The 12,268-nt window shown below is 47.8% G+C and overlaps 1 long non-coding RNA gene across 10 annotated transcripts in view; it reads right to left on the bottom strand.

Moving 5' to 3' along the window:
- Positions 1 to 7,232, bottom strand: part of LOC112545051 (uncharacterized) — a 68,472-nt gene extending 61,240 nt beyond the window's left edge. For 9 of the 10 annotated variants that reach the window (XR_012895770.1, XR_012895766.1, XR_012895767.1 and 6 more), the window contains exon 1: positions 7,102 to 7,232. This is a non-coding gene — a long non-coding RNA (uncharacterized LOC112545051). Of the gene's footprint in view, positions 1 to 1,487; positions 1,607 to 7,101 lie in introns of those variants that run through there. The other variant, XR_012895771.1, reaches the window with a different exon arrangement.
- Between the last annotated feature and the right edge of the window lie 5,036 nt (positions 7,233 to 12,268).

The raw sequence follows: 12,268 nt of genomic DNA on the forward strand, positions 1-12,268 counted from the left end.
ATGATTACAGAAGACAGACAATTTCTGTCCCTACACATTGCTGAGCTGAACTGCAGGGAATCTAGATTAATTCTAGGATAGGCCCAGTTCTGCCCACTATTGGGAGGCTGGTTTGGTTGACAACTCAGATGATGAAGTGAGTTTTATCCACTAGGGATGTAAGCGAGTAGTTGAATAGTCGACTACCCAATAAGCCTAGGTTTATCAAGTAGTTGAGTTGAGTACTCTCTTCCACCCCCTTGCTGCCTCTATATCAGAGACAGCAAGTGGGGAGTGGGAACTTATGCTGAGGGGTGCCGGCTTAAAAGCTGGTTCCCCCCCCAACACTGTCTCTGCAGTGCCGCCTGCTCCCTCCTCCCCACTCCTGCCTCTATCAGAAGCAGCCTCTGTCAGCAAGGGATCCAGGCTCGCTGCAGGCAGAGGCTGCTCCATCAGCAGCCCCTGTCCACGGGGGAATGCTAGCTCCCCACTGAGACCCCCCCATGGACAGGGATTGCTCAACGCAGCGTAAGCCAAGACTAAGCAAGTCTGGCTCAGTACTGGCTCGCACTGGGTCCGGGACCTACACCTGCTGTGCCTCTGCAGTTTAAATGTAGTAGGAGCTGGCTTCTACTACATTTAAACTGCAGAGCTTCCACTGGGGTAGCTCCTGGACCCGGCGCAAGCTGGGACTTAGAAAGTCTTCTCTTATTGACCAATTGGGTAGTCGATAAAAAAAATTATCAACTACATGATTAGTGAATTACCCGCCTCTTAACATAGGGTATGTCTACACTACCACCCTAGTTCGAACTAGGGTGGTTAATATAGACAACCGAAGTTGCAAATGAAGCCCGGGATTTAAATATCCCGGGCTTCATTTGCATCTTGCCGGGTGCCGCCATTTTTAAAGCCCCAGTAGTTCGGACTCTGTGCCCGCGGCTACACGCGGCACGGAGTAGGTAGTTCGGATTAGGCTCGCTAATCCGAACTACCGTTACTCCTCGTGGAACAAGGTGTACCGGTAGTTCGGATTAGAGAGCCTAATCCGAACTACCTACTCCGTGCCACGTGTAGTCGCGGGCACAGAGTCCGAACTACCGGGGCTTTAAAAATGGCGGCGTCCGGCAAGATGCAAATGAAACCCGGGATATTTAAATCCCGGGCTTCATTTGCAACTTCGGTTGCCTACATTAACCACCCTAGTTCGAACTAGGGTGGTAGTGTAGACATACCCATACCTATTACCCACAAAAGCTCATGATCCTATATAGAACTACTGTTGGTTAACATTGTATGCAACATTGCATGCAGAATCAAAATGTGGTTACTGAGACTTTTGTCATTTATAAAAAGAAATATAGAGGTTCATCTTGAAGGTTGCACATTAATTCCCACAATAATTTCATGATCCTCAATACACTTTCATACAGCTTATGCTACAGTTAGTTTCTAATGTTTTAAGCATAAGGAAAAAAGAGTAATTTTTAAAATTGCTAGAAACTCACCCATGAAAAACGTTACAAGAAAATTGCATTCATGTTACTGATATTTTGTGTTCTGCAAAACCACTTCAGTTTTTCCTTTCTGATAGTTTGAAATTTATAAGAGGTTTTTTTCCCTTTCTTTCTTTGTACCAAGTGATGTCTTCATTGTCTCTGGTGCTTTAGGGGCTGTTTCTGCTTGCTGAGGCAAATGAGGGCAGCAAAGGCCGCAGGAAATTCTGTTACTGGTTTCCCAGTGGTTGACTCCTTTTTTTCCTCAGCTCCTGCCTTTTGGTGCCTGCAGCTCAGCCCCACAGACATTTTTTCCCCTTCCATCCTCTCTGTCTTAGAAAGCAGGCATGCCCCTCAACAAAACAAGAAAGCGGGAACATGAGAGAGAAACCATTATGGCAATATGACAAAATTCAAGAAGTTGAATGAGCTAATAGATTTACTTCAGAAAAACAAAATTAATAGGGGTAATATATTTGAAATGGAGGGGTAGAGGGCAGAGTAGAATGTAAGTGGGTGCACCCCGGTGCACAGCTCCAGCAAGAGTTGGCTGAGCTGCAGCAAAAGCCAGCAGAGAGCTATTTAAAGAACTGGAAGGGACTCGGGTTGCAATAGGACAGTACCTGTAAGAAACGTTAAGTTACTTTCACTGCTGGGACGGGGTATACTATTCTAAACCCCATTCACAAACAACTCTGCTCATATGACTAATCAAAATGAGATGCTATTCACAGGATCTGTGGATGTTTACGATATGATACTGTGTGGCATTTCACTGAGATCCTTAAACCTAGCTATCCCTCTCTTGAGCTTAAATTTGCCTACGGGCTTGTTGGCTCTTTCTTAATGGAGAGAGGAGTAGTGAATATATGTTGTGTCTCAAATCCCACCCCATTTGTGACACCCAAGTCACCAATTCAGGATACTTTGTACAAATACTTTGTAGTCTTGTACAAAAGTTTGGGGAGTTTTCACACTAGACTTTACAATGTTATACACCTCAAGTTCATCAGCATTCAAAAATTAGTGAAGCTAAGCCCAAAGATGAATGGGGAAGTTCACACCTCCCAAAGCTACTGTTCCAGGTTCTCTGCAGCCTTTTCTCCAACAGTGTGTATTTTGAGGTTTTCTTAATCAAACCATCAGATCTATACTAGAAAAAGTTTGCCTTGCAATTTCCTCCTAGTGTAGATGCAGCTTCTGTTGGTATCAGAATGGTTTCTCAGGCATAGTTTATATCACTATATTGTCTTAAAGCCGTGGCCCACTGTTTGACTACATGTGCAGTTTATTCTTAAGAATGGTCAAGAGGCCAGATAACCAAATTTACGGCTGGTCTACACTAGAAAAATAGATCAACCCATCTGTGTCACTCAGGATTCTACCCCCATGTGTGAAGTAGTTGATCCAACCTAAGTCCCCATGTAGACAGCGCTAGGTAAGTGGAAGAATTCTTCTGGAGACCTTGCTACTGTGTCTCAGGGAGGTGGATTATCTATGCTGACAGAAGAAACCCTTTTGTCACAATAGGTGGTATCTGCACTGAAGCATTTCAAGTGTACACAAGCACTTAGCCAAATTTATTGTCTAAAGACAAAGCAATGCAATATGAAAAGGAGATGTGGATAGTCTCCCGGGAAACAATTCTAAACAGCCTGTTCACATTATACAGAAGGTGTATTACAAAGACACACATTTTCACTATTTGCATTTATAATATATTTACAAGTTACAAAAGTCCTGACACATCACTAAAATCTAGCCCACCAGTCCATAACAGTTCCTTAGCTTTTTCCTTGGTTTTGTACTTTTCTTGTCTCTGGTTTGGAAACTACATTCCAAACCCTCTGCCCAGGACGGTAACTATACTAGGACACAGAACAAATATATTTTGATTTTGACAGATTTTATGTTTGCTAGTGCCAAAGCTGACCAGCTTTGCAGTGTGTGATGGGATAAGTTGCAAGAGTAAGTATGCCTCTCAAATATTAAACTTTGGGTAAATATGTATATATAATGTATATAGGTTTGACCTGTATGGTCCAGACTTCTACAGTCCTGCACCATCTGTAGTCCAGTTTCCCCATGGGTGTTCACTAGCTGGAGCACTCATGGGGAAAAGCCAGCATCCCTGCTGAGCAACTACACCCCCACTCTCCCAGAGGACAGCAAGCTCAGGGAGGGAGGGGGAGAGGAGGAGATATGACGTGCTTGAGGGAAGAGGCAGGGTGGCTGCAGAGTCCAGCAGCCAGAATCTGGAAGCATAGCCTTGCAGTGGGGTCCGGGAAGGCAGCCCAGCTGCCATGGGCCTCGGTGCGCTCCCATGGGGCTGCGCTTCTAGACCCCGTTTTGCCTTACCTTGAGTGCCTCCCCCTCCAATCCTTGCTTAGTCAATACTAACCCCCTGCTGCCGCCAAAGTGCAGCCCAGCAGCCAGTTGCAGCAGAAGGGCCAGCACTGACCTCCCCAGGCCTGCTAAAATTGTCTGGGACCAGGAGAAACAACCTGTAATACATATTAATATGGTATAACATGTGCCAGGTATACTGGCTAACCACTATCTCAAGCAAAATCAACTTTTGTATGCAGCTAGTTCTTCATCTACACATAAGGGGGTTACCAATACTGAAATTCTGCAAAGCCTCTGCCCCTGGTCAATTGCTATTACCAGTGGTCCCCAACGCGGTGCCCGTGGGCGCCATGGTGCCCGCCGGGCCATTTATGTGCGCCTGCGGAGCAATCTGGGCTGGCCCCGCCCCCGGGCGTGCGGCAGGTGCCAGCCCCGGGCACATGGCCGGCCCCGGGTGTGCCGCACGTGCTGGTGCTGACCATGACCATGACCCTGCCCCCGCCAGCCCTGGCCCTGGCCCCGGGGATGCCACGTGTACTGGTGCCGGCCCTGGCCCTGGCCGCGCTGCGCGAGCCGGCCCCGACCCCGGGGGCGTCGCGCGTGCCGGCCCCGGCACTGGCCCCGGCCGCGCCGGCCCTGGGCATGCGGCACCTGGGCAGCCCCTGCCCGGGGTCGCGGCACATGTCGGTGCCGGTCGCAGCACATGTCGGTGCCGGTCTCGGGCATACGCTGCATGCTTGGCCCTGCCCCCAGTCACGTGGCCTGTGAGTGGCCCCGCCCCTGTACGCGCAGCGCGTGAGCGGCCCCGCCCCCAGGCGCCCGGCAGCCCCAAAACGTTGGGGACCACTGCTATTACTATATCAAATAGGTTCTAATTGTAGGACTGGCCTAAATTCAAGATTTATTTCAAAAAATGAAAACAAACAGTTTGTAGCAAGCAAGAGAGCACCTTCACAGAGGGGCTAGTGTCCTGGACCACTGCCTACTAATTTAATCTGAGCCCTGGATAGGAGCATAAACTCTGTCAAGTACGATGCAGGAATTAAATAGGAGGGATTACTTTTAAGGCCTGGTATATTAATATAATGTTTATAAATTGATGTTAGGTAGGGCTGTGACTGTAACTGATATAGTTATACAGATACATTCCCTAGCATGAATTAGCGATATGATGAAGTCTGATACCTGCCAAAGGGCTTTAGACATTATGAACTGACTCTTCCAGAAGAGAGCGTCTACACTGGCATGTGCTTTTGCGCAAGAGCATCCATGCCAGCGTAGACGCTCTCTTGTGCAAGAAAGCTCTGATGGCATTTTAACCATAGGGGTTTCTTGCGCAAGAAATTCATGTTGCCTGTCTACACTGGCCTCTTCTGGAAGAGCTCTTGTGCAAGTGGGCTTATTCCTGAGAGGGAACGTCAGAGTTCTCGTGCAAGAAGCCTTGATTTTCTACAGTACAAAGTCAGTTTACATTGGCCGTGTGTTCTTGCGCAAGTAGCCAGGCAGCAAGTTTTTGTGCAAGAGCGGCCACTTTTGCACAAGATCGCACCAGTGTAGACACAGTCTAGGAGGACAAACTTTTTTCAACTGTAAAACAAGGTCCCTGGATGTTCCTGAGACCTAGGTCTGTAGTGGTCTTTACCATGGTGTATGATAGGGAGACACTTACTCTTTTCAAGTAATACACATGAAGTAGTATGAGGGCTGGAGTGGCAGAGGTGTATATAATGATCTGGGAGTAGTCAGCCAATCTTGCACAATACACAGGGTTGGGGGGAAGAGGTTCAGACATTGATGGGCAATTGGAGAAAAGTAGGACATAGAGAGAGATAATAACATAAATGGATCCGGGTGCTGATAAAGGTTATTATAGCAAGGAATTTATTGGGGGTGAGAAGGGGAGACTGTCAGAATATAAAGGGGCTTTAAGGGCTACAATCTAGGGCCCTAGGCTAAGGGTTCTGCCCATAGCCTCAGGATGCAGTCACTAAGCCCTGTGTGCTGCATTCCCGGCTGGCTCTACTGGGCATGGGGTAGAGGTGGTTCTCTGCACTGCTGGTTTTTTTTTTTTTAAATTAACGGAGATTGCCTATCTCCTAGAACTGGAAGGGACCTTGAAAGGTCATTGAGTCCAGTCCCCTGCCTTCACAGCAGGACCAAGTACCATCCCTGATGAATTTTTGCCCCAAATCCCTAAATAGCCTCCACAAGGATTGAACTCACAACCCTTGGTTTAGCAGGCCAATGTGCAAAGCACTGAGCTATCCCTCCCCCAAAGCTGGTCCCTCTCTCCCCAGTCTGGAGCCACATTGCCGTGAGCACAGGGACGCTCTCTGTCCCTGCTCTCATCTGTAGGCTTTTTCCTTGTCGCTCCCGTAGCTGGGAATTGTGGCCAATGGGAGTCGCGGCCAATGGGAGCAGCAAGGGGAGGTGCCTGAAACTGCAGGGCAGCACAGAACTACCTGTTCCCCTGGGAGCTGTGCCAGGTAAGTGCTTAAATCCCCTGCCCACTCCTCCCACACCTGAAACCATCTCTCTGTTACTGCATCCTACCTCCTACCCAGACCCCACAACCCTACCCACTCCTGTACCCCACCTCCTGCACAGACCCCTACCTCCCATCCTGATCTCACGTGCCTACCCCCAGCCTGCTCCCTGGCAACCCCTCCCACAGATTGAACCCCTCATTTTTCACCCCATGTCCTAGCCTAGGCCCTCCCCAAAATCTTCTAGCCTCAACAGGCCACTAGAAGCGTTAATCTGGCCCTGCCTAGAACTACTTTTTATGAAAAGATTGTGTGTTTTTAATCCCTTGATATACTTTGTTCTTAAATTCCTGCTGTTTTTGTTGTTGTTATTTTACCCCAGCTGGTTGAGGTGATCAGTGTGATTATAAAGTGAAAAGCACTATCCTGGTCAACTCTCACTACTACAGTTGGGGTTGGCTCCTGCTGTTTGCTCCTCAGTGTGCTCCAGGAAGATTGCCTTGCTAGGATTACACAACCTGTATAGTCACTTGCCTGGGCCCTGTATCCTCAGCACCCAATCCACAGGACCCCTCCCCATCAGCTGTTTCTACCATAAGGCAGGCTGAGCCCCCCAGGCCCACTTCCCAGTCATGTGTGGCCCCCCCCAGCCATTTCCTCCAATCCAGGGGGATTCCCCATTCCCACCCCAGACCTGCCAAGGCGCCTGTGCTCCCCCCCCCCCCGCAGCCCCTCACGAGGCCCTGCCCCCTCCCCAATCGTCCTCCCTCAAATCCGCAGCCCCCCCTCACCGCTTACGTCACCGCCTCCTCCCTCCGAATCCGCGCCAGCTCCGCCCCCCGAGGCGGAGTTGCAGCCTCGGCCCCGCCCCTCTCCCCACGGAGGCGGAGCCAGCCGGTGCCCGCCCCTCTCTGTCCCGGAGCCGGGTTACATGGCGGCGGCTGGAGCGGCAGCGAGGCAGCCGGGAGCCGGAGCGGAGCCCGCCGTGAGAGCCGGGCGGTGCAGGAGCCTGCGCGGCGCAGTCCCCCAATGAGCCTGGGAAGCCCCGTGAGTGCGGCCGGCGAGCGGGCGGGGGCCAGGCCGCGCTGCGCGCCGCGCCGGGCCCGGCCGCACAAAGGCGCTTTGTTCCCTCCCTGCTGCCCGGCAGCCCCCCGCCCGCTGCGGGCCCGCGGCACACGGGCCGGGAGCCTCCGCAGTGCGGCGGGCACGTGTCCCCCGGGCAGCAGGGGCCGCAGCCGCCCCGGGGAGCGGCGCCACGCGGGGCCCATGGGGCCGGGGACCGTGCCCCGCATCGGCCTGAGGCAGCTCGGCCGGCCCGCGCGGGCGCTTCTCCCCTGCGGCTGTGCGCTGCGGGGAGGGACTGGCTGCCGCCCGGGGCCCTGCTTCCCCCGGGCCACGGGGCTCCGCAGCCTGCCCTGGGCCCTTCCTCCCGGCTGCGCCTCGCTCTTCTGTCCCGTGTGGGCAGCGGGTGACACAGCGGCTGCCTTACGGGAAAGGGTTAGTGAGCAATACGCGGGGCTGTCCCCGCGGAGTTCCCCACGGCTGCGCCTGGCCCGAGCCCGGGAGCGGGGAGGCCGCTCTGTGGGTGGCGGGGCTCCAGCCCAGAGAGGGACCCCAGCGCTGCGGCTGAGTGTGTAGTGCCCTGTGGGAGCCCCGGCGCTGGAGGAAGCCGTGTAAGTGTGAGGCTTTGTCTCCGCCTGCCAGCGAGTCGAAGGACATTTGAAGGTAGATCGCCTTTGTGCCGGGGGGGGGGGGGGGGGCTCGCTGCTACGATAGGCTGTCAGTGTCAAGACAGGTGTAATAGGTAGCAGGGGCAAGGTCAGTGCTGAATTGCCTTTTGCACATTACTCTTGTGGCTATCTTAACGTTTTCCAGTCATGGCAGAGGGCCAGTAGAATAGGGGGCAGAAGTAATGGAATTGTTCCCCTTTCAGGACCCATGGAATTGAGATGCTGTGCATCTATGGATAGTGTCTTGTTTATCACACTGGCCTGGTCTTTCACTAATGAACACAGGATGTGTGGGTTGTTTATCAGGTACAAAAAAGCAGTCGTTTAGGGAAATGTGTGTTTCACTGGTTAATGTTCTTTGAAAGGATCAGCTGAGTATAGTTTCTTGGTGCTTGTCTTTTTTCTTTTAAAATAAACTATAATGGATTTGGCCACCAGTTGGTAATTTTGAGGGGCCAAACTAGTATCATAGTGCTTTGTGCTACCATTTGGGACATCAAATTCTTGGGCTGAAATCCTGGCTCCCCTGAACTCAATGCAAGTCAGTTGTTTTCAGCAACAGAACATGGAAAACGGGGACTTGTGACTCTTGAAGCACAGCAGTGCTTGGTAGCTGAGGAAATCTTTCTGGTATTTTTTACTATCACTCAGCTGAAAGGAGTTGTCAGTATTCAGAAGGATGATGGCAGGTACAGTCTTGAGGTGAGACATGTTCATGGATCTTCCCCAGGGACTTTGGAGGAGGATCCTGTGAGGAAATGGAAATTATTTAATTTGTTTATAAGTAGTTAAATTACATAACAAAATTTAGTATGAATACTATCAGTTTATATTTACATTATTTTGATTAACAGATTAATGATTAATAGAAATGGGCACACTTGATCAAAGTAGCAAAATGCAGTAATGTTTAAAGCAACGGTTATTGGTACTTTTTGTTACATTCATTAATATAGCGTTATTCTTGATCAGTTTGGTAATGGTCAAATTAGCTGGTGTAAAAAAAGATTGTGATCAATCTAGTGAAAACATACTAGGTTCTACCACCATCAAATGTTTTGTGCAATTTAATACAAGTATTTTAGTCTAGCTATGAATACCAGAAAGTGGTGGTTGATAATGGAAATATATGTGGACTCTAGGTAGGAGCAGTAATATAATCTGATGTTTTTTGAAAAAGGATAGTGGAAACTACGGTTGGAATTTAGATTAGCAGTCAAAAGCCAGACTGAATATATGTTCTTGTGATAAATCTTTTTATATTTATTCTGGAGATGCTGGTTGAAAATCCTATCCTGGGGAAGCAACATATTTACAGATATCTTGCAAAATTGCTATTCTCATAGTTTACCAAATGATGCTTTTGTATGTGAAATATTAACTATTTCATGAAATTGCAATAATACGGCAGCTAAATATTGGTGTTATCTGTCCATTAGTTTTGAGAGTAAGCTAATAGTAACATCTGCTGACTCTCAGCACAGTTCCTTAAACTGTGTCCCTACACAGTAAGAGAGTTTAGAAAAGCAGCAATTTCATGAGTTTCATGATGACTCACTCTGCCTACTGACTGCAACGTGGCTGATATTAAAAAAAAAAAATGTGCACTGAATCTTTTGTAGTTTAAGGGACGGGGTATATCAGGTTGTGTAATCACTTTCTTTAGTGATTCCTTCTTAATCTTGTATTTTCCTTATGAGTTAGTTCTTGCGCTAACTGATTACATAATTATAAAACTAACTTTTTTCAGTAACTGGGAGCCCTGAAAAAAAGTATCTTATGTAATACTTTCCACTAGTATCTTACTGTCTGTAACATTTATTATATTTAAATGTAAAGATTGATGTAGTATGCAGTGAGGGAGAAATTAGGGAGATATTTAAAAGGCCTTTTCCAAAATGCATTAAGCTTGATGATGTTACTTGCATTAATGTCAGTTCTGCTGGACGGACAGTTTCAGAGATGATCTGGCAGGTGACTTCTGTAAAAGCAATTTTGTTAGGTCAAAACTGATCTTCCTATAAAATATGTTTGTACAGAGAGAGCAATCTTTGTTCATTTACTTGAAATTTATTTGAAGAGGGGGGTAACCTGGAGTTGTAAGAGTCCTACTTAGTGTGATCACCTGGAATAGTACCTGGTATCTCACACAGTCTGAACTGAAAACTAAAGTACTGTATTTAATAAGTAGGTTCTATTCAATATGTGTAAGAGGGCAGAGTCTGGCATTGTATAAGAGACTAAGGGCACTCCTTTTATAAGCATCACATCTGTCCTGGTTGATTTGATTATTATGAGCTGCTGTTTCTTACAAGCAGAGTATAGGTTAGTATAGTGATGGTTTTTGTGTCTGGTTTTGATCACCATATGTGTTTGTAAGTAACACTGATATAAGAATCAAACACAGTGCACTGTACTGTCTCATACTACTCTATATTTAGCATGAAGATACATTATACAGGCTGCATTCTCAAATATTTATAGATGTTCAGTATATCTGTTGTATCACAACTTGAAAAAGTATTAGTAGCTACAGATAGCCACGTGATTATCCTTTTCTATGGGGTCCTGAGACAGGGAATTGGATTGATAGTTCAGAATTGAGGCCTTGATTGCATTGTATGAGATCTGGATTTTACTGACTTGTTTCATAAATGTAATTCTTGGCAGATTGATGTTTTTATAAGAGCTCAGTTTTATTTGTAAAAATATAAAAGGCACAATTGAACTTGTTACTTGTTACAGTTCACAGAAAAAAAACAACCACCTTGCATATCACTTGAGGTTACTTTGAGGTTGGCATAGAAAGACCTTAACAAGAAGTTTCAGATAACTTATTGACCCTTCACTTTGACTGGAGCATACAATAATGACTTCAAGGAAAGCTGGGCTTAATCTCCCTCACCGCTTAGGTTCTAATGGTCTGCAGGACTATTGTGTTAGTAACAACCATAAACACTGTACTTAACTGTTTTGATAAAACAGTTGTTATAATTGAGACTACAGTGTTGCTGCTTAACCAGCCACTAGAGGAGGCAAAAGTATGATGCAAGCTATTCTTTTCCAGGAATCCAGCTTTCAACTGTCAGTTTTTATCCAAAGCCAATCCAAGAGGGGAAAATGATGAGGATACAGGCAGTCCCCGGGTTACGTACAAGATAGGGACTGTAGGTTTGTTCTTAAGTTGAATCTGTATGTAAGTCGGAACTGGCGTCCAGATTCAGCCGCTGCCGAAACTGATCAGTTTCAACAGCGGCTGAATCTGGACGCCAGTTCTGACTTACATACAGATTCAACTTAAGAACCCCAGGCATCCCCAAGTCAGCTGCTGCTGAAACTGATCAGCGGCTGATTCCAGGAAGCCCGGGGCAGGGGCTTCCTGTAGTCAGCCACTGGTCAGTTTCAGCAGCGGCTGACTTGGGGACGCCTGGGGCAGAGCAGCTGGGGTGCTGCCGGGTTGGTCCAGTAGCGCCCAGAGCGGTGCTACAGGACCAACCGGCAGCGCCCCAGCTGCTGTACCACAGGCGTCCGGAACAAAGACGCAGAGCACGTGGGCAGCGGGACAGCCCAGACGCGCCGTGGCTGTCCTGCTGCCCGTGTGCTTCGCCGCTTTGCTTCCTCTCCCTGGTCTGCTGGAGACCAGGGAGACGGGCCCCGTTCTTAACTGCGGATCCGACATAAGTCGGATCCGCGTAACTCGGGGACTGCCTGTACTATAGAATTTGAGTACAGTATTGTACTATTTAAAAAACTATCAAGTTAGTCCTTCATGTGCTTAACTTTTTAGGTGGACGAGATGCGTAGCTAAAGAGAAAAGGTAACAGGGAATTAATCATTAATGGCAACATTTTTTATTTGTTTGCTGAAAACATTTATAGTCAGAATTGTGGTTCGTCTTACTCGTTGGTGTGAGAGATGCTTAGGTGGTGATAGAAACCTCTCCACCACAGTTTAGAAGCCAATTTATTCATTCTATCCACGATGTAAAAGTATAAACACTTATAGCATGATAAACTCTTGTTGCCATGTTGGTCTTACGATATTAGAAGCAAAATGTGTGAGGTCATATCTTTTGTTGGACCACCTGCTGTTGGTGAAACAGACAAGCTTTAAAGCTTACAAAGATCTCTTCTTCATATCTAGGAAAAGTACCTACAGTGTCACAGCTAAATACAAGGTTAAACAGATCATTTGGCATAAAAAGTTGAATGGTCTCTTACAAGGTGAT

The sequence above is a fragment of the Pelodiscus sinensis genome, chromosome 14 (genome assembly GCF_049634645.1).
Source record: "Pelodiscus sinensis isolate JC-2024 chromosome 14, ASM4963464v1, whole genome shotgun sequence".
NCBI classification, from domain to species: Eukaryota; Metazoa; Chordata; order Testudines; family Trionychidae; genus Pelodiscus; species Pelodiscus sinensis.